The sequence below is a fragment of the Mauremys mutica genome, chromosome 3, assembly GCF_020497125.1.
Source record: "Mauremys mutica isolate MM-2020 ecotype Southern chromosome 3, ASM2049712v1, whole genome shotgun sequence".
Taxonomy (NCBI): domain Eukaryota; kingdom Metazoa; phylum Chordata; order Testudines; family Geoemydidae; genus Mauremys; species Mauremys mutica.
In genome coordinates, this window is record NC_059074.1 from 35944275 (window position 1) to 35969901 (window position 25627).

Below are 25627 nucleotides of genomic sequence, written 5' to 3' on the forward strand. Positions count from 1 at the left end.
ATCCTCCAAGGGATTTAGGTCCCTAACTGACACTTTAGGGACCTAAATCCAAAGTTTGGATCATAATAATAATAATAATAATAAAAAAAACCCAACACTCATCTTTTAACCCTGTAGGCACCTCAGTTCCTGCTGGGAAAATCCCCTAGGTACCTAGATTTCTGCTCATGGGCATGGGCATGCATTCAGCTACATCAGTCCTGACCCTCAGCTCATTTCTGAGCCTCAGTAGATCATCAAACTAGGCACTGTCCCCCTTCTATCTGGTTTGTAAAAGCTAATCCAGTCGGTGTGCTTAGTAGCTGTCCACCAGCTCAGGCCCTGCACAAAGAATAGCTAGAGGAGCATGATGGAGCATTTACCTGCGTAGTAGACTTGGGTTCAAATCCCTATGCTAGATGATATGGACCAGGAACTTTAACCCCTCTCTCTCATATCTCACAACAGAGCCCTAGATACTTGACTAGGGGGTATTTTGGCAGAGCTGGTCTCTTGCCTGTTGAAGTTGTTCCATTTTTTATAAAATACTTAAATATTCATTGGAACAGACACCTGAATTTGGACGTCCCACAGAGCTGAGCGAATAATTGATTTTTCAATTCAATGACATGGGTATCCCAATTCTGGCATTTCTTCCCTTTTGAAAACTTGACTTTGCAACCTTACTATTTTAAATATATATTGTGTATAATTTTCAAGATTTTTATAAAAAGCAAACAGACCCCCCACCCCCAGAAATTCTATCATGTGGTAAAATATCAACCCCCACATGGATCATCAGCAAGGGTAGAACCTTTAGATTCACTGCACAGACCTCTGCCACTTGAGCAAAGGGAGTAACTAATAGCAGCAATAGTAGGTTGTCATCTCCTAGGTGGACTAGTACTAGCTGAGGATGACACACACAATCGGCCAGTGGGTTCACAAATGTTTGCTGAAAGCACAGAAATAGTGATACTTACAACTACCACGTTCCATTGCAGGCTCCGAAGAGGAGTGTGTTCTAGTGGGCACAGAATTTTCTGCTTATTCCCCGAAAAGTTGACCGTTTCTATTCTATTCCTTCCAACCTGTCCCTGTCCTGGCTTTTCCCTACCTCTTGCTTCTCATCACAGTCCCATTCTCCTCACCTAGTCAGTCCCAGATTCCGCTCCTAAGGGGTTTAATTTCAGTCCCAGTCTTCCCCCCACTCCCAGTCCCATTCTCCTGGCTCAGCCCTTCCCAATTCCCCTCTCAGAGCTCCTCATTAGATATATCTTTCATCTCTTGTCCCTTCCCATGCCCACTTTCCCCAGCCCCACTAACTCCCAGTCTCCTTGTGAAACCATTGCCAGTCTCCTCTGCTCAATACCCAGCCCCCCAATCTCCACAATTCCCAATGTCAGTTATCTCGCCCCCCCCCACATCTCCTGCCAGCCTCTAGTGCTATTATTCCCCCATCTCCAAAATCCCAATACATTCCCGGCTCTGGTTCTTGTCCTCTTGGCATTTGAATCAGACAGCTTCCTCTTCCATGCACCCTGGGCATCAGCAGAGGGACAATAAGAATACAGGAGAGACAGTCTCTCTGCTCTCAGTTTCAGTACCCAGCTCTGGAACAGCCCACAGCATCCCAGAATAGCAATTTCAGATAAAGTCCACACAGTCCAAGATTGCAGCATGCTCAGTGTGGACAGAATCCTGAGATTTTAGCTGTGAAGTACTACCAAATCTCTAGTGAGCACATGCAAACTTTTCAAAGGTGTATAACTTTGCTGAATTTTGGTGGATTTTCACAGGAATAGCAAAAAGCACATTTCTGAAACAAAAGCCAACCCCCAGCCAAATTTTAAAGCCCCTACTCCAAAGCATGGGGGCCTTTGAGCTTCTCAAAGAAAAGGTCACCAGAATATTTTTTTTTAAGCACGGACAAAACGTATTTTTCCTCTAATCTCATTCTTGAAAATATCCAAATAGTTTTGATTGAAATTTCCCCAAAATATTAAGCCTGAGGCCAACACCCTGCCACACGACCAAGTATCATTATTATTAGCGCACAGTAAAGACATACCACGGTGTTTGGTGTTTCATTAACTTGTCGAATGGGCAGGTTCCACTGTTAACTTTATTTGGAACACTGCTTCAAAACATCTCCTGCCTAGATCTACCATTTTATTATTGTCTGCTCCACTGGGAGAGTATATTGGAGAAGTAGCCTTTTGCATCCCTGACAAGAGTTATACTAAATGCATTGCCATGGAACATATGTAAATTTCAGCCCATTATTGGAAAATTACACACATTTGTAAAGTTTTTATTAAGAAAGACAGCACTGCTCATCTTCTGGACTGTTATGTTCTTTTTAATTGGCACAAAGAACTTTTTTTTCCTTTTATATAGAGAATTTCACTCAGAAATTTCCCTTTTGTAAGAAGCAAACAGGAAGCATAACACTTAGTTTATTGCATTAATAATTCAACTTTGCCCAAGCTTTTCTTTAAAAATTCTCAGGTGACTTTTGGGGCATCTACTCAGGCCACTAAAACAATCTATACCAAGTTAGGTCAGCAAGTTGCCAGGCAACCAAGCTCTGGTTTCACAAAGGCAGGCCACCTTGCCTTTTCTTCCCTCCCCCTGCCGCTCTAGAAATCAGTATGACAGGCTTGGTGTTGGTGATATAAGATCAGCAATTGTATGCTTTTTCTCAGCTAGAGTAATGCATTGTTTAGGAGAGTCCATTTAGAAGGTTAGGTCCAACTACATTACTTTCTTGCAGCTGTGCCATTACAGTTCTCTCTACCAGCAGCAGCATAATTAGAGTATTATTTACAGAGCCATTATTTTGTATAGTACATATGCTTCATCTCAGCAATGGCTTTTTCTTGAATATTTTCATTCAGGGGCTGAGGCAGGAAGATAGCAGCCAAGGATTCACAATAGTATTTCATACAAGTCAATCAACCGGGTTGATTTTTCTTTCTCCATTTAGTTCTAGTTTTCAAAGCAAGGTCAGAAAAAACATTAGGGATGGCCACACATGAAGACATGCCACATTTTGGATGCTAGAGCTAGAAATAAATCATTCTGTAGGTCTAAGTTCTAGTTCACTACGGTGTTGGCCCCACATCTGATAACACAAAACTAGGATAAATGGTAAATTGGCATGTGAGGTTAGCTGCTACTCAATTACATGTATAATGAAGAGCAACCCCAGCCTGCTTCATTTCTAAACCAGTGAAGAGCTATTTTAAGTACCTTTCCTCTCAGGAAGCGAACAAAGAATAATACCAATCACTTGATAGAGGCTGATGTAAACTAAGCTGCAACAAGAAAACATTTTGACAGTCCTGGGAATTATTTTTTTTTTTTTTTTAAAAAGGTTTAGACTCCTACCTTTTCTTGTCAAGATTAAGAAGTGGTCAAAATTCAAGGAAAAATGAAAATTGTTTGGACATTAGTAGGCTCTCCCAGTATAAATGCAGCTAGATGCTTACCACGCACAGATTTCTGATGGCTAAATTTCAGGTGCAGAAGTAATCTCACACCCTCAGCATTTTGGCAGCTGTCTGCATATCCTGCTACCCTTGCACAGCAGGATGACACCAGTTACACTGTTTCTAGAGTTGTAGTCATTTATGGCAAGGAAACAGGGGGGAGAAAAGTCAGAGGAAGAATTTTCCCCAGTGGGATGTTAGTTTATTGCTCATTGGGATTAGATGGTGTCCCTCACTTTAAAAAAAGTGTAGCACACCCTGCATTCCAGAAGCAGCACCATAACATCACAGGAGAGTATACTGGATGAATCTATGCAGCCTAGAACCAGTAGTACAGTCTCCATGAATAGTTGTAGCTGACAAAATTTACTCTCATTTGCATTCATGAGTCATTCATGAAACAATAAAGAATCCTGTGGCACCTTATAGACTAACAGACGTTTTGCAGCATGAGCTTTCGTGGGTGAATACCCACTTCTTCAGATGCAAGTGAAGATCCAGACTAACACGGCTATCCCTCTGATACTTGACATCATGAAACAATCCTGATTTTAACAAATCCAGTCTTAGTCGGAATAATTTTCATTCTATAGGTTGTTTGTGAATTGTTGACTGCTTGCCATCTGTTATACATGCTGTATGATGGGTCGCCTGTGTCAAGTGCTATTTTTTCTTCTCCCTGATTGGATAACTAACTTGGAAAACTGGAAAATAATGAGAGACAAACAACAAAGAGTGCACAGTGAGTCCCCTTTGGAATCTACCACTACCAATGTTTGCAGGTGAAAAAGGGTAGAGACTTTCTCCTAACATCTGTAGGAACAAATACCTCTTGTGAAAGTTTTGGCAGATGGTGGAAAAAAACAGGCATTAACATAGTCTAAATGAGCAGCCATTAGGTTTTCAAATTAATATTGCAGGCTGTTTTTGCAGCATTTGACCTGAGCAGATGCAGCCACACCTGAAGCTTCTAAAGTATGTTTTTGATGGAAAAACTTGTTTATGCTAAAAAAAAGGCGGTGTTTATATTTTGCTGTCATAAACTTTTACTTTCCCACTCACCTTCTGGAAGACGTACATTATGGATTTCAGAATTCCCAGAGATTGTACCTGCCCATGAAGAAAAAGTAATTTGCTGGCTTCTTTTCTTTTACAAACTACAGAAAAAGAAATTAATATATGAATAACTTACTGAAGGCTCTAGTCTGTCTTTTATACCCAGAGCTCATATTTGGGTGTGGGGAGGGGGGGTTTCTCCCCAAAGGTAATCTCCTTTCCCCATTCTGCTTGAGTTAGTCAGAATTCCTCTGGGCATGCTGGGGTTAACATATGCCAGGCTAGGAAGCACTGGCCTCTGTTTGATATAGTCAAGGTTAAGTCTGTCTTAAGCTACACTACATAATCTACAAGTGATGCTGGAACAATTTTTTATAGTAGAGGTGCTGAAGATGGAAATCATGTATTTGGGTTATTACTTTTTATTACTACTTAAAATCAGGGGGTGTGGCAGCACACCAGCACCCCTAGTTCCAGCACCAGTGTAATCTACCCTATTTAAAACATGGCTGTGGCCAAACATGGCTTACTCTTGCCGTGTGGAAAGAAAACGCATTATGGTTATATTAGAAGACCATGTGCTTTCTGTTCATCTAGGCAAGAATAAACCACATTAATAATTTGGCCACCACCAAGTTTCATTACCATGTTTAAACATACTTAGTTTTTTACTGTAGGTAGGGCTCTAGTCTAGTGAAGTTGCTTGAAATAGCTGAGAATCATTCCAAGGTGAAAAGTGCAGTCACAGAAAACAACATATCAGTGAGTCTTGCAGACCAAGGGTTATTCTGACAGCCCTGGTTTTTAGAGCTGGTTGGAAGAGTCTGACCAAAAAAAAACAAAAAAAAGGAGTATAAAATATTTGGAAAATGTTTGCAAATTTTTGTTCCCCATTTTCTGACCCACTCTGCTGATTCTTTGAATTCCACTATTTGAAACGAGCTAAGCACATCCACATGGTTGCTGTGATCTGTGATTTAAATGGCAAATTGAAATATAAAGAGACATTCTTATTCCTGCAAATTATGTACCGTAACAGCAAACATAAAATTACAATTAAAAAGGGGGAAGCTTGCCAAACTAAATACAGACATAAGTGTAATGTTCAGTAACTGAGAGCAAAGCCATCTCTCAAACCCTTTAGTGAAAACATAGATGAGTTGCAGTCAGTTTCCTCTGATCTGTAATCCAAGTGAAAGATTTCTTGGAGGACTCACAATTACCAAGAGAGGTGAGGACATTTGGTTTCCAGTAAGTGAGGAGAGACAATTTTTTTTGGCTTAAAGTAAAAGTCAAAAATGATGATCCATATCAGCAATAAAATGTATGTGCATACAAAATCACTTAGTTCCCTGTGATGCTGTCAGTGAATTATATAGTAAGCCTCCATTTGTACAGAACGTATTACCCTTTTTAACAGAGTATTAAAGTCTCACATGGTGAATAGGATTTTTATCAGCTTTTCATTTAGTTCCCTCTCATGTTATTAATTCAAAGTGCAGGGATATCAGTAGCATACCATGGCAAATTAATAGGTATAGATAAAATCTTCTATAAATATTCATTACATCTCATTATTGCAAATTAATGAGTAAGATTTTAAAATTAAGGGTACTCACATTTGGAGATGTGCATCACTTTTTAGACATACTAGATTTCAGAAATAAATTATGCTCTGGAGCAAAGTTCTAGTTCGCTACGGGGGTGGCCTAGAAAATCTGACAGTATATTATAAATTGGTTAATCTGAGCGGCGGGAAGGTGAAGACAGAGTTGCTGCTTGATTTTATGTATGATAAAATGGATATTAACAGCTGCACCATTTCTGGTGTTAATATGCATTATGCTTTAATAAGTCTGCTCTGGATACTATGGCCCAGATCATCAAAGGTATTTAGGTGCCTAACTCTCACTGAAAGCAATGGGAGTCAGTTGCCTACATACTTTTGAGGATCTAGTTCTCTGGTCCTGATCCTTGGCTGTGGAGCAGGGCTGGTGCAACCATTTAGGGAAACTAGGCGGCCGCCTAGGGCGCCTAGTGGTTGGGGGCGCCTAAAAGCCCATTCATGCGAGGAGGTGGAGTGGAGGTGAGCTGGGGGGGTGGGGTGGGGAGGGCCGCCCGCAGTAACGAGGGCGGGGGGGCGCATAGGGGAACTGCTCCCTGCCCCAGATCATCTCCATTCTTCCTCCTCCGCTGAGCACACAGCCCCCGCTCTAAGTCTCCTCCAATCAGCGCCACAAGGCTGGGAGGGGAGGAGAATTAAAGCGGCGCCGGCGTGCTGAGCGGAGGAGGCGGAACCGAGGTGAGCTGGGGCGGGCTCCCCAGGCAGGGTTAGCTGCCGCGGCGAGGGGGGAGGGGAAGTCTCCCCGGGTGGGGTTAGCTGCCACGGCGAGGGGGATAGCTGCTGGGGGTGGGGGATCCCCGGGTTGGGGAGTGGCAGGCTCCCTGGATGGGGGGTGGGGTTAGCTGGTTGGGGGGGTGGCACAAGGTGGAAGTTTTGCCTAGGGCTCGAAACTTCCTTGCACCGGCCCTGCTGTGGAGAGGCACAAAGTGCAACTCAGGAGGTAGTTGCAAATGTGCTTTTGAGACACCTTTGTGCTCCTCATGATTCTAGGCCAGCTTTGACTTGCACTGGCTGCCATCATCCCCAATGGCCTGCTAAAATGCCTGGGAATGACCAGAGTGTAGAGAATACCTAGCTATATCCCTCCCATCCCCATGCCATGTTCCCTATGCCAAATGCAGGCAGTGGCGATATAAGAACTATTATGCAGCTCTATGCCACAGAGGATCTTGCTACACTGCAGTGATCCTCCCATGCCTGGTGACATGCTGGGTGTGCTGTGCAAAGTGACCTAGCACAAGGGAGAATCTGACCCATGGAATCCAGAAACAGGCTTAAAGACACTTATGCTTGAAAGATTCAAATGGATATAGGATTCTCAAAGCCATATTTGAAAAGAGTCACTTGAAATGATAAGGTCAAATACTGTCTTATGCCAGTGCCCTGAAAGTTAAAGGCAGAAGAAGCTTCTCTTGCCTTAATGCACCCATCCAGCAGCAAGGCAGGACAGAACTCTGAAGATCTATTGTCTTTGCATACATCATAGATTGCATCATTCTGCATCTAACAGTTGCAGGACATAATGAAATAAATTCAGTGCAACACAACAGAAAAAAATATGTATTTGTAGCAACAATGAAAAATTCAAGCAACAAACAGTATCATCAACCCACCTGCAGCCAGCTTTTAGTTCCAAAGTTTACATTTTCTATTAAGATGTTCCTTTATGAATTTTGTATACAGAAGAGTAGCATACACACTATATATACACATAAGCACACATCTATACACCTCCTCTCTCCAAATCATGATGAATTCACTGACCTATCTATAGTTGTAAAAATGTGGGGCAAATCTTGCTCACTTGGTCACATGGGATTGTTCACTATAGCAAACACAGCACCTGGTAGGGAGAGTGTGCAAAACAGGACCCTTGAATAGTCACTTTGGGCCAAATTCATCCCTACTGTAAATCCACTGTATTCAATTACATCAGGACCTAACAGGACTACTCTATCTAGCAGTGTAAGCCAAGCAAGCAGAATTTGCCTTTAATTACACACTTGGGATGAATATCAGGCCCTAGTGAAGTCAATGGGAGTTTTGCCATAGACTTCAATAGGATGAGGATTTCACTCCTAGGGTCGGATATTGCTCCCATTGAAATCAATGGAAGTTTTGCCACTGACACCCACAGTACTAGATAATACATAGTAATGATGGGCCTGATTTGCTAAAATAGCAGTTTGCAAAGTACACAGTGTGGAGTTTATAGATCAATCAAAAATAATGTAGGTGTAACCCACACATCTTCTGGGTGTGGAGTTCTGTCCTATCTAGTGGCACTGAGATCACTTAGAGATAAAATGAGTCTGCTCTGTAGCCATAGCTAATAGCCATATGGCTTTTAACTCATGCAGTCGAGGCCCACGCACTAAGCTCCAGAGGTCCCAGATTCGATCCCGCCCACTGATGACCAGGGTGTGTCGGCATTACATAGGCATCATCTGAAGACATGAAATTTAGGTCTAGATTTCAAACACCTGAAAATTCAGATACAAAGTTTTGGTTCAGCCCACTTACAAAAGCCTTTTACAAAATTTGGATCTAAGGCCTGGTCTACACTAGGACTTTAATTCGAATTTAGCAGCGTTAATTCGAACTAACCGCTCAACCGTCCACACCAGGAAGCCATTTAATTCGAACTAGAGGGCTCTTTAGTTTGAATTTGGTACTCCACCCCGACAGGTGGAGTAACGCTAAATTCGACATGGCTAGCTCGAATTAGGCTAGGTGTGGATGCAAATCGAACTTAGTAGCTCCGGGAGCTATCCCACAGTGCACCACTCTGTTGACGCTCTGGACAGCAGTCCGAGCTTGGATTCTCTGACCAGCCACACAGGAAATGACCCAGGAAAATTTGAATTCATTTTCCTGTCTGGGCACTTTGAATCTGACGTCCTGGCTGGACATCGGGGCGAGCTCCGCAGCACCTGCAACGATGCAGAGCTCTCCAGCAGAGGAGTTCATGTTATCTGTGAATAGAAAGAGGGACCCAGCATAGACTGACTGGGAACTCTTCGATCTGATCGGTGTGTGGGGCGAGGAGTCTGTGCTTTCCGAGCTGCGCTCCAAAACAGGGAATGCGAAGACCTACGAGAAGGTCTCCAAAGCCATGAGAGACAGAGGATACAGGCGGGATGCAACGCAGCGCCGCGTGAAAATCAAGGACCCCAGACAAGGCTACCAAAAAATCAAAGCGGCAAACGGACGCTACGGAGCCTGCCACCACTGCCCCACCAGTGACCGTGGACTCTGACGATGGGACAGTGTCGACGGCCAGTTCCTTAGTGATGTTCGTGGACGGGGAAGATGAGGAAGGGTTTGTGGAGGACGAGGCAGACGAGAGCGCTTACAACGCTGGTTTCCGCGACAGCCAGGATCTATTCATCACCGTCACGGAGATCCCCCAACAACCCTCCCCGGCCATTAACCCGGACCCTGAATCAGGGGAAGGAGCAGTCGGTAAGTGCTTTAACCATGTTAACTTTTATTCTTAATATAACAGGAATCTTAACTGTGTGAAAAGGAGGTCTCTCTAGATATGGGGATAGAACAGAAATCATCCTTGGAGATCTTCACAAAGCTCTCCTTGCGTTAATCGAAAAGCATCAGCAGGAGGTTCCTGGGGAGAGCTGCCTTATTGGGTGCTCCGTGGTAGCACAGTTTTCCGCGCAAGGCTTTCATGAGGTACTCAGGGAGCACTGCCTCCCCGAGCACGGCTGCATCGGGCCCTGGTTCGTGCTAGCTTTCACGCAGCATGCGCTCTCTATCTCCTTCAGTGACCCTCCTCAGGGTGATCTCGCTCGGAGACTCCTGCATCTAATTAGGGTAATTACTGTAATTTTACGCCTGGTCCAAAGTATTTTTAAAAAATCTACGGACAGACGGCATAGCACAGACTCAGCACGCAGCTGCGTGACGAGCGTAACGGAAAGCCAAAGAATATAATGGACGCTCATGGAGGGAGGGGGGAATGAGGACGCAAGGTATCCCACAGTTCCTGCTGTCTCCGAAAAGTATTTGCATTCTTGGATGAGCTCCAAATGCTTCTAGGGTCAAACACAGTGTCTGCGGTGGGTCAGGGCATAGTTCGGCAATTTGCGCACACACCCCACCCACCACCAGAAGTGAAAACAATCCTCTGTTGACTCTTTTACATGTCACCCTATCTTTACTGAATGCTGCAGATAGACGCGATGGTGCAGCACTCAACACCAACATCCTTGCTCCCCCCACGCTATGGATGGCTGATGGTACAAAAAGATGGAAATCCGTCCTCATCATCAGCCTATTGGCACATGGGGCAGTGCAAAAGGGCTGGTAACCATGCCGACTAGCATCAGTAAAGTTGATCAAGGGCGCCTGTCCCTAATTTTTGATGGCAGATGGTGCAATATGGCTGGTAACCGTCCTCATCATTGCAACAGGGGGCTGAGCTCCATCAGCCCCCACCCTTCATTGTAAATAAAAGATTCAATTGCCCCTGGACTATCAGAGGGATGATGGGCTCCTTCATCCACACTCCTTAATGTCCTGCCTGGACTATCATTGCAGCTGGAGGCTTCCTTCCACTCATTTCTCACAAACAAGTCATTGTGTCTTATTCCTGCATTCTTTATTACTTCATCACACAAGTGGGGGGACAATGGTATGGTAGCCCAGGAAGGCTGGGGTAAGAACGGAATGAACAGGTGGTGTTGTTGCAGGAGCACCCCCTGTGAATAGCATACAGCTCATAATTTATGCAGGATCGGACACAGAGCAGCTGTGCTCTCTGGTTATATGATACAGTGGTTCTCTAGTACACTTGCCCATAATCTAGGCAGGACTGATTCTATTTTTAGATACCAAAAAGGAGGGATTGACTCAGGGAGTCATTCCCAATTTTTGCTTTTGCGCCCCTGGCTGCTCGGCCAGGGGCACTTATGACAGCACCAAATGGGGCAGTGCAAAAGGACAGGTAACCATGCCCATCTTATTACCATCTTATTACCAATTTATGGTATGGTAGATGGTACAATATGGCTGGTAACCATCTCTGCTGTCATGCAAAAGCAAAAGCATGCTGCTGTGTAGCGCTGCTGAATCGCCTCTGTGAGCGGCATCTAGTACCCATACGGTGACAGTCACAAAAGGCAAAACAGTGTCCATGGTTGCCACGCTATGGCGTATGCCAGGGCAATTCTGGGAAAACGGGCTTGAAATGATTGTCTGCCGTTGCTTTTCTGGAGGAAGGAATGACTGGCGACATTTACCCAGAATCCACCGCGAAAATGATTTCTGCCCCAGCAGGCACAGGGGTCTCAACCCAGAATTCACAGAGACAGCCTAGAGTCAGTTAATTGTTCGCAAAAATGTATCTTTGCAAGGAATTCACTCCCTGTTTCCCATCTCACAGCTTCCACTGTCTCCAGACCTGCCACAGCATCCCCCTCGCAGAGGCTGGCAAAGATTAGGCGGCGAAAGAAAAAGACAAGGGACAAGATGTTCGAGGAACGTATGGGCTGCTACCTAGCAGAGGCGGACCAGCAGAGCCAGTGGAGGGAGACCGTCTCTCTGTGCCAGCGCTCACACAGCGAACGGGAGGAGAGGTGGCGTGAGGAAGACAAGCAGGCGACTGAAACAATGCTTGGACTAGTGAGGGAGCAAACGGACACGCTCAGGCGCCTTGTGGATGTTCTGCAGGACCGCAGGAGGACAGAGACACCCTGCAGTGTATCTGCAACCGCACTCCCCCGCCACAAAGTCCCATACCCCCCTCACCGAAAATAATCAGGAGGAGGGGCGGCCGGGGACGTGAATACTGTCACTGCACCACAGCACAGTGCTCAAGTACCCAAAAGCTCTCATACCCTACATTTGCCGAAGTCCTTCACTTCCAGACTCACAGTAGTCCCAATCCCAGTCCCATCCCCTAACTGTCTACTTAATTAATAAAAATGCTTTGCTGTTAATTACTGTTTCCGTTATGTTTTTTCAAAGAAGACTGTGTTTGAATGGGGGGCGTGGGGAAGGGGGTGGTTAATTGCATAGGACAGTCACCTTTCCCAGGGTACAGACACGGGGGCAGGATCAGCAGCGGGTCACACACACAGTGCAGTCAGTAGGCACCCTGGTCGGTTTTTGGAGGTGGTTTCCAGGATCTGTGTGGGCGGGGGAGATGTGACTTTGCAGCGGGGGAGGGCGGTTACAGATCTTATACAGCGGTCCTTGTCCTGGACCGCTGAGTCACGCAGCTGAGGAATCTGTATCCATCCTCCTCCACCACAAGGTCACATATCCGCCCGCACACAGAATTCCATAAAGAGGGATGGCAGGCTCCGTTGAAAGAAGCATTCCGGCACTGCGGACCGCTCTAGGAGCAGGAGCCTGTCATTCCTTGAGTTTAGAGGCAGTCTTTACATCACCGCACACCCTACCCAGCACAGCCTGCGTCCCAGTTTCAACCCTTTCACGAAAAGTCATGAATAAAGAAACCTTTGTTAAGTAATAATGGGACATGTATTTTATTTTTACACGTGTGCTGGAAGTGGGGGTAACGGGGTGAACGGGGTATGTAACCGAAGAGAAGAGTCAACAGTAACTGGGTAAAGAAACAGGGGCAGGTTCAGCTTCTCTGTAAAGAAACTGAACAGTCACAGGTCACGCTGCTCGCTGCTCGCTGGTATTTGAAGAGTTCCTTGTCGCTGTCCCAGGCGCCTGTATAGGGCTTCATGAGCAAGTGCATTAGCGGGCAGGCTGGGTCCCCGAGGATGACTATAGGCATCTGCACATCCACAACAGTTATTTCGTGGTCCGGGAAGAAACTACCTTCCTGCAGGCGTCTGAGCAGCCCACAGTTCCTGAAAACACACGCATCATGAACCTTGCCCGGCCACCCGACGTTGATGTTTGTAAAACGTCCCCTATGGTCCCCCAGTGCTTGCAGCACCATTGAAAAGTAGCCCAATTTCTCAGCAGCTGACTGTGGAAGAGGTGGACGATAAAGTGCGAGGAGGAGAAAACGGCGATGATCGCAGCAGGCTCCGTGCTTGCAGTGCTGTGGCGTCCGCGCTGTCACTGACCAGAAAAGTGCACGAACAGATTGCCCGCAGGCGCTTTCAAGGAGGGAGGGAGGGAGGTTGTGATTGACGGTTCAATGACGACACTTACCCAAAACCACCCTCGACACATTTCTCCCCCCAGCAGGCATTGGGGGCTCTACCCAGCATTCCAATGGGCAGTGGGGACTGCGGGAACTGTGGGATAGCTTCCCACAGTGCACCGCTTCCAAAGTCGACGCTGGCCCCGTGAATGTGGACTCAGAAATTCGAATTAGTGTATTTAGTATGGATACACAAATTCGACTTCTTAAGGTCGAATCCACAAATTCGAACTAAGTTGATTTGAAATAGTCTTGTAGTGTAGACAAGGCCTAAGTAGAGTTTGGATTTCAAACATTCCCAACTTTCCAACCAGTGCAAAAGCTGCTCTTATTTGTGCAAAGGCCTGAATAAGCCCATTGTCCCCAGGATCTGAGTGTGGAGGTGTGTGGGGCAGAATGTAGGTCCACACTTCCTACCAAATGCAACATGCAGAAGTCTGGCACACCTGAGGATCTGACCCAATTTCTCCAGCTCTCTGCTCATAGAAGCTTGCAGATAGGGTGACCAGACAGCAAATGTGAAAAATCGGGACAGAGAGTGGGGGTAATAGAAGCCTATATAAGAAAAAGACCCCAAAATTGGGACTGTCCCTATAAAATCGGGACATCTGGTCACCCTACTTGCAGACTAAGTTGGCTTGATATAATTACCCATTAAAGTGTGAGTGTGGGAGCACGTAAAGACATAGGAAGGCTAGGTAAACTAAGGGCTTGTCTATACAGTGGGATGATGCAGACTACAGTGGGTATGATTTCTAGAGCATATTAATTGGTCCATGCAGACCCTGCTGGTGTGCTTGAACATTGTGCTGTTTGTAATAGTTCTCACTCTCATTTGCCAAACTTTTCCTTAACCACTTAGGGCTTGTCTACATGGCAGGATAATGCACACTATGAGGGTGTGATTGCTAGGGTATATTAATGTGTTGCGCATTAATTGGTACATGCACACAAAAGGTTCCCTAGTGAGTTTTCATATAGTACTATTTCAAACAGCACTATGTTCAAGCACACCAGCAGGGTCTACATGGACCAATTAATGCGCAACACATTAATACACCCGAGAAATCACACTCTCGTAGTGTGCATTATCCCACCATATAGACAAGCCCTAAGTGGTTAAGGAAAAGTTTGGCAAATGAGAGTGAGATCTGTTACAACACAAGGAGAGGGAGGCTATTATAGGATACTAGGTATTTACTCTTAGGGTATGGCTACACTTGCAGCCGAACAGCGCTGCCGCGGGAGCGCTCCCGCAGCAGCGTTTTGAAGTGCGAGTGTGGTCGCGGCGCCAGCGCTGGGAGAGAGCTCTCCCAGCGCTGCAGGTACTCCACCTCCCTGAGAGGATTAGCTTACAGCGGTGGGAGCCGCGCTCCCAGCGCTGGGGCACTGTTTACACTGGCGCTTTACAGAGCTGTAACTTGCTGCGCTCAGGGGGATGTTTTTTCACACCCCTGAGCGAGAAAGTTGCAGCGCTGTAAAGCACCAGTGTAGCCAAGGCCTCAGGAGATAGCACTTTCTGCCATCAAGGGTATCTCATATGTAGACAACACATGATTTAGGGTAAACATGCTATTAGATGTAGCTTGGAGGTGCAGCCACAGGGATATATTTTAGTAATCATAAGAAAATGGATTTTCCATCCCAGGAAAGATTGAGATTTTTTTTTTAAATGTGGACCAAATAGGGACAAAGTCAAAATTTCATTTTTTGTGTGAAAAAAAATATCAAATAATTTCAGAAACATCAAAATATTTTGTTTCAATAAATTCAAAACTGTTTGATTTTCACAATTAAAAACTGTATGCAAAATAAATTCATTTTACAAATAGTTGTTCCAAAAAAATATTGAAACTTTTTTTCTGAAAACATCTCAAAATACGATGTTTTCACAATTTTTTAAAAATGATATTCTCAAAATCAGTGAGTTCATGAAAAAATTGGTATAATCAAAATGGTATTTTCCAATATAAACTATTTCTATGACAATTTTCCAGCTCGACTATTGGCTTAAATGGGAGTTATATGTTAAAAGCCAGAACACTGAAAATATACAGTATAATTGACTACAAGTAGTATGTACAGAATGGTTGATTGAAACTCTAGGCTGTTGGAAGTAAATTACAGAAGAATTGTACTGAATGTTCACAGGCAAAAATTAACTCTTCAATCCATGGCTGTGGTATTCTGATTAAGTAATAGCAATGGTTTCTGAATATTTAGCTAGATGCAATGGTGTAAATTACATAGAATGCTACTCTATAATCAGAATGCTATTCATTCTAAAAGAAATGTTTACAAAACGTTAAGATTATCATCATCTCCGAAGGTGCAGTAGCTGTACTCAGAATTTCTGGGTCAGATGAACAGTGCTAGCAATTAAGAGAAATATGAAAAAAAAAGTGTTCAATTAGAGAGTTAGCATTCCATTCACCAGAATCAATTTCATGGTGATGAACAGAGCATTTTAATGGATTCCACTATTTTAAGATATATAATTCCACTAGATAGCTGCAACTTGGGCTCATAGAGAAAATTGCATATTGCTAACCTACCATACGATGCCCTGTAGCAGATTCTTGCCAGTTGCAATCATTGATCCAGAAATATTTGCTACAACAGTTTAAGACAATTTAAATTGTCTTTATTTTTTATTCTCCCCTAGGGTTGACAACTCTGATGAGTGATCTCCCTTCTGCTACACTGAGACTCAGAGACACTCCATTAATTGCTGTCATGGCAGTTCTCTGTTTGACCGAAGTGTGGGGGTGGGGAAACAAAGTGCAGGAACAATTTGACGGCTTATTATTATTTAATTTTTCAGTTTGTCTTATGCCTATCCACACCTTAGATAAGCTCCAAATTTTCAACAAATCATTAAAAAACCCACTAATGTTTACTGGTGTGAAATTTGAAGGAACATCTCCAGTTTCACAAATACCTATATATAAACTTTCTCACAAAAGAAAACCCAAGATTCTCCATTCAGCCAAAACCCCATTTAATTATCCTTCGGTCTCAACCCTCCTAAACTCTCCCAATCTCCTATTATGCCTGTTTTAAAAGATGAGCTTTGCAGCATGCCCTCTGATCTCAGTTTTGTTATGAGGAATCAGGCGGTACCTCGAGTAACCAATATCAAACCTTTCAGGGATTTGTATTAAGAGCAGCCCCTTAAATGCTATCTGGAAACTTATCGGAAGACAGTGCAATTCTTAGGGCTTGTCAACACTGGCACTTTACAGCGCTGCAACTTTCTCACTCAGGGGGGTGAAAAAGTCCCCTGAGCGCTGCAAGTTTCAGCGCTGTAAAGCGCCAGTGTAGATAGTGCACCAGCACCGGAAGCCGCGCTCCCAGTGCTGGGAGCTACTCCCCTCATGGAGGTGGGGTTTTTAGAGCACTGGGAAAGCTCTCTCCCAGCACTCTGCCGTGACTACACAAGCCATGTTAAAGCGCTGCCGTAGCAGCGCTTTAATGTTGCCAGTGAAGACATGTCCTTAGGGTATTAGTATCTCAGCAAGTCGGAAATCACATTCTGCTCTAGTTTAGATTTCTTAATGATCCTGCTGGGCAATCTTAATTAAAGGTGTCGGGAACATACAGCTAAGGGTAGCATAAAATCCCTCCTTTACCTATAAAGGTTAAGAAGCTCAAATAACCTGGTTGGCACCTGACCAAAAGGACCAATAAGGGGAGAAGGTACTTTCAAATCTGTGGGGGAAGGTTTTTGTTTTGTGCTCTCTTTGTTGTTCTCTCTGGGACAGAGAGGGACCAGGGCAAGAAAAATACATCTCCTAAAGCCATAGCTGAAATAAGCATCAAAGATTACAAATTGTAAGTAATAGCAAGGAAATGTGTTAGGTTATCTTTTGTTTTAGCTTGTGAATTTTCCCTATGCTAAGAGGGAGGTTTATTTTTTGTAACTTTAAAGTTTTGCCTAGAGGGGAATCCTCTGTGTTTTAACTCTTACTACCCTGTAGAATTATCTTCCATCCTGATTTTACAGAGGCGCTTCTTTTACTTTTTTCTTTATAATAAAGTTCTGTTTTTAAGAACCTAATTGGTTTTTAGTGTCCTCAAAACCCAAGGGTCTGGTCTGTGCTCAGCTTGTTTACCTATTTAGTCGGTATATTATTCTCCAGCCTCCCCAGGAAAGAGGTTGAAGGGGCTTGGGGGGATATTTTGGGGAAACAGGAACTCCAAGTGGTCCTTTTCCTGAATCTTTGGCTAACTCACTTGGTGGTGGCAGTATACCATCCAAGGAAGAATTTGTGCCTTGGGGAAGTTTTTAACCTAAGTTGGTAGAAATAAGCTTAGGAGGTCTTTCATGCAGGTCCCCACATCTGTACCCTAGAGCAGTAGCGTAGCTGGTGGGATTCAGCAGAAGCAGGTGCTTCCGCTCGCCGGCAGGCGCAGAAGCGGCGTCTGTCGGCCACACAGCCAGAGGAACCGCGGGGCGGCAGTGGCAGCCCGGCGCGGAAGTGGCGCCCGCCGGCCGCGCTGCCCACCGCACGGCCAAGGAGCCACAAGGCTGCAGGCCAGCATGGAAGCACAGGAGGGAAGGTGAGCGGGGGAGGGGAGGTCTGGTCTGGGGGCATGACCAGAAGGGTGGGGGGAGCCAAGGGGGCGTGGCCAGAGGGGTAGCCAAGGGAGGGCGCCTTTTTTATGTTTTTTGCTCCCCCTACGCTGGCTACACCACTGCCCTAGAGTTCAGAGTGGGAAGAGAACCCTGACAAAAGGGCATTTGAGCAACCTAATCCTCAAGCCAAAAAGTATAGTTGAGTTGGAGTAAGGCCCACCTTTCAAAGAAAACACCACCCTCTTCTAGCGAGACATAGGCAAGAAATGGTGTTTGGGCTACTGCTAGTAATTTAAATCTTCTAAAAGCAGAAATAGACATAATAAAATTCAAGCACTGCAAACCTGAGTCACAAATGCAGGACACGCTCCTTCAACCAGCAATGCATGAATCAACATCCTGAATTTTGCCCAGTTGCATCCCCAAACGTTCCAATTAATTCAGTCTTCCCTGGCTTAAACCTCAGCGAACTCACCCTCATCCATCATTAAGCTTCATAACGATATTGAGTTACATGTTCTATTGCACCAACTAGGTTGGACCAAAAAAATAAAAAATAAAAGATAGAGCTTAGTACCATCAATGCAGTGAATACACTGCTGCCCATGTTTCCTCACTAACTCTGACCATGTCTACACTACTGTACAGTTGCAATCCCAAAATGTCGACACCCACTACAGCGACAGAAGCTATCTACAACATCGCCGTAGGAACTACATCTCCTTGAGAGCTGGTAGCTAGGTTGACAGAAATATTCTTCCATCAAGCTAGCTGTATCTATACCCGGGTTTAGGTTGGCATAGTTATGATGCTCAGGGGTGGGAAATTTTCACACCCCTTAAGTGCTGTAACTATATTGATCTAAGTTTTAAGTGTAGACTAGGTCAAACTGTATTAGCAATCTCATATACATGTTGAACTAAAAAGGTGATGAAAATCAGCCTGTGGGGTATCTTACATGAAAGAACTGGCAGGGCAGACGAACAACCACCCAAAACCACCCCTTGAGATATCCCCAAAAAGGAATGAGCAAAACCATTCAAGAGTTATTCCAGGCCTTCCAGGAAAATCACAGTCAACAGTATCAACGCAACATGGGCTTCTTACACCTGAGGAACTCAAGACATTTGACAAACATGAATTTGTTCATTCTCTTGATACCCCTGAGACACAATAGGTATTATTTCCATTTTACACATGAGAGGAGACAGAGGATTTCATGCTTATTTACACTAAGGCTCCTTTACACCATCCTGTTAGTAAATATAGTGTATTCCCCCTTCAATCTCTATTTAGACTGGCAGAATGGTGTAAAAGAGTCTTAATATAAATGGGACTTGGGGCTACCCAAGGTCAGACAGGATGTCCGTGATAGAACTAGCACTAGAATATCCTGCCTTATAGCCTTGCATTTTAGGCAAAAGAACAACATACTCTTATTAAATTCCAATTATACAAAAACTAATCTTTAAAAAAGGAATTGTACATGTCCCATAAGCATAAAGATATATAGGAACTTCTACAGTTTAGTGCATATTAAACTTTATGTAATGACTGAGCTTGAGAGCCCTCAATAAATTCTAGACTATCCATTCACTATCTTTAGAAATGTTTTTACTTTTATGTTGCAATGTCCACTCTCATTTTTCACCCATAAAAATCAGTATACAGTTTTTTTCTGAAAGTGTCTTAAAGCTATGAGCTACAGAAGTAGACAGAGTCTTAGGCTAGGTCTACACTGGCTAGGTCTACACCCAAGACACGCAACTTCAGCTACACGGCATATCTTAGGTCGATTTACCTGGCCATGAGGATGGTAGAGAGTCGACCGCTGCTGCTCCCCTGTTGACACTGCTTCCGCCTCTCGCTGCGGTGGAGTTCCAGAGTCAACGGCGACTGGGGATCAATTTTATCTACACTAGACGTGATAAATCAATCCCCAATCGATCGATCACTACCCGCCAATCCAGTGGTTAATGTAGACATACCCTTACTTGTAGGTTTGTGACAATTTGAGAAGATCCACCTCACAGGCAGCCTTACTTTAAAAGGAAAAGTCCTCATATTTGCTAAACTCCCATCATGAGCTTAGTTTGAGTTTCTCACTGGAGGAAAAAAAATGGGTGTAGAGCTTACTGATCATAAACAACTCAAAAATACAAATAAAAATAAACATTCTGTAAATTGCAATCATCATGTTTATCCTGTCAGCGTTGTTTTTACTCATTTCGTGCTCTGTGTTTTAGTCTCTTGGATGTGTTATTTTAAGCTCACAAAGTGCTATGCTGGTGTTTAATCCACACTTCTCATTTTCTTTTCATTCTCTAGCATACGATCAAACAGAAACCCGCTTTAGATTTTACATGTCCACTCAGACACACAAACCTTTGCAATGAGCTCCTAATAATGCATCCTATTTAGAATGTAACTTTGCACTTCAACAGCATTTGCTCTCTCCCATAGTGATAAAAGGCTGCACTTGATCTATGAAAATATTGTGCAATACAGACAACCTGACATTCTCAGAGAGTTTATCTGAAATTCATTTGTCTCCCAATTCCAAAAACATGTATAGAAACCTCACACTTGAAACCATATAGCTGAATATTTCCAGGGGAAGAGAGTTTACTTCATAATGGGCCAGATCCTCAACTAGTGCAAATCAATGTAGTTCCATTGAAATCAATGAAGGTATGTTGATTTACACCAGCTGAAGGTTTGGCCCACTCTATGTAGTGCCTTTCACCTAAGGATCTCAAAGTACTTTGTAAACACTAAGCTCAATTAACTCTGACATGGGCATGGAGATGCAATTCCTTGGCCTGCTGTGTCCTGAAAACCACTTTGCCTGGGGCAGTGTTGAGGAAGGGCAGCTTTCAACTGTGACTGGAGCTCAGTAGGAGGAAATTGCCATAGGGAATTGTTAAACCAGTGCTGGCTGACTCCATGTCCCATGGAGGTTGCAGATATTTTGTGGTGCCACAACCCTCCCCCCAGAGGTGGACTATCTGCTGCCACTGTGGCCTTGTGTAACACCGACAGACCCTGGTCGGTGGCGGGCAGGACTGAACCCAGGACCTCTAGAGCTTGGTGCATGAGCCTCTACAACATGAGCTAAAAGCCAACTGACTGTGAGGTAAGGCTGTAGAGCAGACTCATTTTATCTCTCTCTCTAAGTGGTCTCGGTGCCACTAGATGGGACACACCACACCCAGAAGGTGTGTGGTTTACACTTGCTCCATTTCTTTTTGCGAATAAGGCCTGAATCTATCCTGTCAAGTAAGCTACAGAATACTTCATTTTACAACACACACATACACATACAGCCAGACTTCCCTCTGTCTTTTGTAGTCACTATACCTATGCCATGCTAGTAACATGTATGAAATCCTGGCCACACTGAAGGAAATTGTAATTTGACCATTGACTTCTGTAAGATCAGGATTTGACCCTAAGAGTGTGAGAGTGGAGAATTCTGATCTGGTAACATTCTACACTAGGGGTCGGCAACCTTTCAGAAGTGGGGTGCCAAGTCTTCATGGATACACTCTAATTTAAGGCTTTGCGTGCTAGTAATACATTTTAATGTTTTTGAGAAAGTCTCTCTATAAGTCTATATATTATATAACCAAACTAGTTATATGTAAAGTAAACAAGGTTTTCAAAATGTTTCAGAAGCTTTATTTAAAAATAAATTAAAATGCAGATCTTATCAGTTTAGTGTGATCCTTGCCCTTGCTTTTCCTTGCTGAGTTTTCCAATGTCTGGCATGTATTTGGATACTTTAAGCTGCACACAGACTTCTGAGTGATCAGTTGTTAACTGGCTGGCAGGAGGTCAGCAGCTGGAACCCCAGATTGGCAGCTGAGGTGAGTGGAGCTGGCGGCTGGTAGGGCTGAGCAGGGCCAGAGGCCTGGAACTCCAACTGGAAACAAGGGGAGTGGGGCTGTGGCGGAGACCCTGGCTGGCAAGGGGCCAGCAGCCAGAACCCCAGAGCAGCGACTGAGCGGCTCGGCCCACTGCTGCTCTGGGGTTCCAGCCGCTGGTTCCTGCCAGACAGAGTCTCAGCCCGCTGCCGGCCTGGGGTTCCTTCACCCAGGCAAGCAGCGGGTGCTGAGTGGGACCAGCGGCGAGACCCCGGCTGGCAAGGCCCAGCAGCAGGAACCCCAGAGCAGTGGCGTACTGAGCTGCTCAGCCCGCTGCTGCTCTGGGGTTTCAGCCACTGGCTCCTGCCAGCCGGGGTCTCAGCTGGCTGTCAGCCTGGGGTTCCTTCACCCAGGCCAGCAGCGGGTGCTGAGTGGGACTGGCGGCGGGACCCCGGCTGGCAGGAGCCGGTGGCGGAAACCCCAGAGTGGCAGTGGGCTGAGCTGCTCAGCCCACCGCCACGTGCCATCAAAAATCAGCTTGCATGCCACCTTTGGCACGCGTGTCATAGGTTGCTGACCCCTGTTCTACACCCACTTTGCACAGATATAAATGACTATAGAAGGTACAAGGCAGTGGAGAATCCCAGAGTGGTTAAGTGACTTACCTAAGGTCACCCATTGATAGGACCCAGAAGTCCCACTCGTCAGGCGGGTGTTCTAGCTCTAGACTACATTGCCTCCAGCATTTACCAACTGCATAATAATATCAGTCTTTTACCTATATTTATTTTATCTATATTTATAAAATTCTCTTTGCTATGATGAACCCAATGGATAAATCAGGACTCACAGGCAGGGGTAACATTGGTGACATACCACCCCTGTGACTCTTGCTGCTGATAAGCTTTCAAAAAATTCCTTCAGTGGACTCTGGTGAACAGTTTATTGAAACTAACGTGAAATTCATCTTAAATATTTTACCTTCAAGATGCTCAGAATTTAACACTCCAGTGGAAATATAAAGGAAACCATTTACTTTTAGTCCTCAACATCTCATTTGTATTTTCTTTTCTCAGCAAAGAATTTGACAGCTTTGTCTATTTAGGGAAAAAAGTATTTTAATTTGTTGTCCTTGACTAGGTTCCATGTACACATGGAATAATGTGCCTAGAACCTACAGGAAACAGGGCTCCCCAAAACAGTCTATTGTTGTGCAATATCTTAGATGGCATTTTGTATTCAAGCCCAACTCTTCCTGATCTCTCTCATTATTCACTGTTGAACTGCTTAATGCCTGAATTGTAGGCCTACTTGCAGGAAGAATGCAGGGAAATAATTATTTTCTTATAACTTGAAATTGGATGTCTCGTGTTAACTGTTATCTTCCACACCCCAGATAAATCCTGCATTACATTACAATGGTCAGTACTGAAAGAAATCCTAACAAGATATAGGCTACTGACAAACTGCATTAGAGAAAATCAAGATACTCCAGGTTAAAAGTATCTACTGTATTACAATTATAGGTATTTGTTAAAGGGTTAAAGCGAAATCCTGGTCCCTATGAAGTCAATGGCAAATTTCCCAATAACTTCATCCTTTATACTTTTGTTATCAAGTAAATGACTTTTTGCTAATCAAGTACACAGCTTACAGGCAGTCCCTTGGCAATTGAGCAATGTAATGATGTGTCTAGCATACTATGATGGTATATATTTCAATATTTTTTCATATTTCCATGCACCTGGGGCTTTATGCAACTCAAGAAAAGGCAATGAGAGTTTTGCCATTGACTTCAATAGGAGCAGGATTACCCCTCTAGGCTCCTCAAGGAAAGGTACTTTTTCTTCTCTCTGTCAGGCACACCTTTGAAGCTTCATACCAATGTTTGAAAAAACCCCAACAACCTTTACTTCTGAATTCTATGAACAAAGATGAGACTGAAAACCGAGTTGACTCAGTATAGTTGATTATTTGCATGTAGCATATATAAGCATGGGTTTACACATTAAATTAGGTGTATATTTTAATGGTAGTTTGATTTGTTTTCCTGTTTGCCCTCAGTGATGTCATCTCTTCTCCAGCATGAGGATTAACATAGGAATTCTGGAGAAATGGAAGCTGTCTCCAATTTTCTGGACCTATGTGTTGGATTCTTTTCCCGGATGCTTCAGTTCTAGACTTTTACTTCACTATGATACTATGAACAGAAAGCTGCCTTCAAATATTTTCTTCTTGTGATATTCCTCACTTGTCTAACATAACTTTGGCATTTATATGCAAGGCGTTGTCCCTTTCTTTCTCTTTGCTCACAGCTTTGATGTCATGGGGTGAGATGGTGGTGGTATATCCATCTGGATGTATCTTGGTACAGTTACCAATAAAACTCTTCTACTGTCTACATGACCCCGATGTGTGCTGTAATTATTGTTCCATCACTGTCCTCAAGAGTGAACATCTGCTGCTACCCTGTCACCACAGTTTTAATCTTCTAGTAGCTCCTGTTTCTTTGAAGAGTAGCCCAAATGAGGGTTTTTTGAGCAGCTTCCCCAACTCCACCAAGGCCAAGTGAATACCTTGCATCCGAAGAAGTGGGTATTCACCCACGAAAGCTCATGCTGCAAAATGTCTGTTAGTCTATAAGGTGCCACAGGATTCTTTGCTGCTTCTACAGAACCAGACTAACACGGCTACCCCTCTGATACGTGAATACCTCAAACATTTCCCCATCATCAGTATTCACTTAAATAAAAACCTGCATTCCCTTTTGATGTGTCTATCCCTGTGAACAGCCAGGGGAGTGAGGTGTGAATCCAACTTGTTCACAGGCACAAACAGCTACAGCAAATTCAAATAAATTGCTGTTTACTAATGAAACTCAAACTGCATAGTGAAATGAAGCATCAGGCATAACTTCACCCCCATAAGTTAACCTTTCTTTGCAGTCAGCAGTGGCAGCTGTCTGCACTTGGCAGGTCTCTGCGATGCTGCGGGGCACTTTACTATACTCTTTGGAATGATGTTTGTCTCTCACCTCATGATAAATATTATACAACATGTTTAACAACTGGAAGAAATAATTCCATTGAATTTTTCATCAAAATCGTTTGGTTTTGTAAAGATTGAATCCAAGGTGCCAGCCATTGTAAGTCAGGAATACACTTCTACCCTGATATAACACGAATTCGGATATAGCGCGGTAAAGCAGTGCTCTGGGGGGTGGGGCTGCGCACTCTGGAGGATCAAAGCAAGTTCAGTATAACGCGGTTTCACCTATAACACAGTAAGATTTTTTGGCTCCCAAGGACAGCGTTATATTGGGGTAGAGGTGTAACTCCAAAGGTGTCTGTCTCTGAGGCAACTGGGCCTAAATTACCCACAAGGAAACTTACAGTAACCTGTTTGTTACTTGAAATAAAAATGACTGAAAAAGGTTTCCAAAGAAAAAAAATCTATTATTTGTTTTTTAAAAAGATTCTAGATGAGGAAAATAAAGTGCTAAAGACAGTTTGGAGCCCTGAGATAGTAATAAGGCCTGCATTGGGGGGGTGGTAAGTTTGGCATAGCACTGCTCCAGGGGCAACCTAGCAAGACAACACACCTCACACTTCCTGCTTTCCGTACCACAGAGTGTTACATCACCAAACACTAGAAATCAGATCTTCAATTCCCCATTGGAGCCCCTCAGTAGTAATTGTAACTGTACATTAAAACGTGCCTGAAACTTGAGAGGAAACAATTCTCCCCTCTATTCTGCTGCTACTTGCAAGTGATTTTTAACTGTTTCAGTGTCAAACACCTGTCAGATACCCAAGAGTCATTACAATAGCCAGGTTCTAGTAGATTTTTTTGGTGAAACTATGGTTCATATATAGTACAGGA

At 44.1% G+C, this 25627-nt stretch overlaps 1 long non-coding RNA gene across 1 annotated transcript in view; it reads left to right on the plus strand.

Moving 5' to 3' along the window:
- The window catches only part of LOC123367301, a 159153-nt gene extending 135012 nt beyond the window's left edge, over positions 1 to 24141 (plus strand). The window contains exon 3 of the long non-coding RNA XR_006578400.1: positions 23810 to 24141. This is a non-coding gene — a long non-coding RNA (uncharacterized LOC123367301). The remainder of the gene's footprint in view (positions 1 to 23809) is intronic.
- Positions 24142 to 25627: the final 1486 nt, after the last annotated feature.